Consider the following 1,221-nt stretch of genomic DNA (forward strand, 5'->3'; position numbering starts at 1 on the left):
TCGATCGTTAAACGCTATTAAACTAGCGTCCGTGATGGTATAAATGCAGATTTTCGCTCCGTTTAGCCAAAATAACGAACTTTAGGTGCGCTCCGAAATATTTCAAAGTCCCAGCGGCGTATTGCTTCGCCTCTTAGAACCGATTAGTCGAAAATTTTAACAATCATATTTTTGCATTCTGTACCGTGGATCCATCGTTAAACGCTATTAAACTAACGTCCGTGATGGTATAAATGCAGATTTTCGCTCCGTTTAGCCAAAATAACGAACTTTAGGTGCGCTCCGAAATATTTCAAAGTCCCAGCGGCGTATTGCTTCGCCTCTTAGAACCGATTAGTCGAAAATTTTAACAATCATATTTTTGCATTCTGTACCGTGGATCGATCGTTAAACGCTATTAAACTAACGTCCGTGATGGTATAAATGCAGATTTTCGCTCCGTTTAGCCAAAATAACGAACTTTAGGTGCGCTCCGAAATATTTCAAAGTCCCAGCGGCGTATTGCTTCGCCTCTTAGAACCGATTAGTCGAAAATTTTAACAATCATATTTTTGCATTCTGTACCGTGGATCCATCGTTAAACGCTATTAAACTAACGTCCGTGATGGTATAAATGCAGATTTTCGCTCCGTTTAGCCAAAATAACGAACTTTAGGTGCGCTCCGAAATATTTCAAAGTCCCAGCGGCGTATTGCTTCGCCTCTTAGAACCGATTAGTCGAAAATTTTAACAATCATATTTTTGCATTCTGTACCGTGGATCGATCGTTAAACGCTATTAAACTAACGTCCGTGATGGTATAAATGCAGATTTTCGCTCCGTTTAGCCAAAATAACGAACTTTAGGTGCGCTCCGAAATATTTCAAAGTCCCAGCGGCGTATTGCTTCGCCTCTTAGAACCGATTAGTCGAAAATTTTAACAATCATATTTTTGCATTCTGTACCGTGGATCCATCGTTAAACGCTATTAAACTAACGTCCGTGATGGTATAAATGCAGATTTTCGCTCCGTTTAGCCAAAATAACGAACTTTAGGTGCGCTCCGAAATATTTCAAAGTCCCAGCCGCGTATTGCTTTGCCCCGAAATTTTTCAAAGTTCCAGCGGCGTGTTGCTTTCAAAGTGCCTCCCTCTAAATACCGATCGGCAGGCCGCTAGGTCGGCGACGCACGGGCTTACGCCCAGGCGTATACGGGAGCAAATCGCCGTGAGAGCGTGCGAT

Source organism: Osmia lignaria, unplaced genomic scaffold (assembly GCF_051020975.1).
Source record: "Osmia lignaria lignaria isolate PbOS001 unplaced genomic scaffold, iyOsmLign1 scaffold0076, whole genome shotgun sequence".
Lineage (NCBI taxonomy): Eukaryota > Metazoa > Arthropoda > Insecta > Hymenoptera > Megachilidae > Osmia > Osmia lignaria.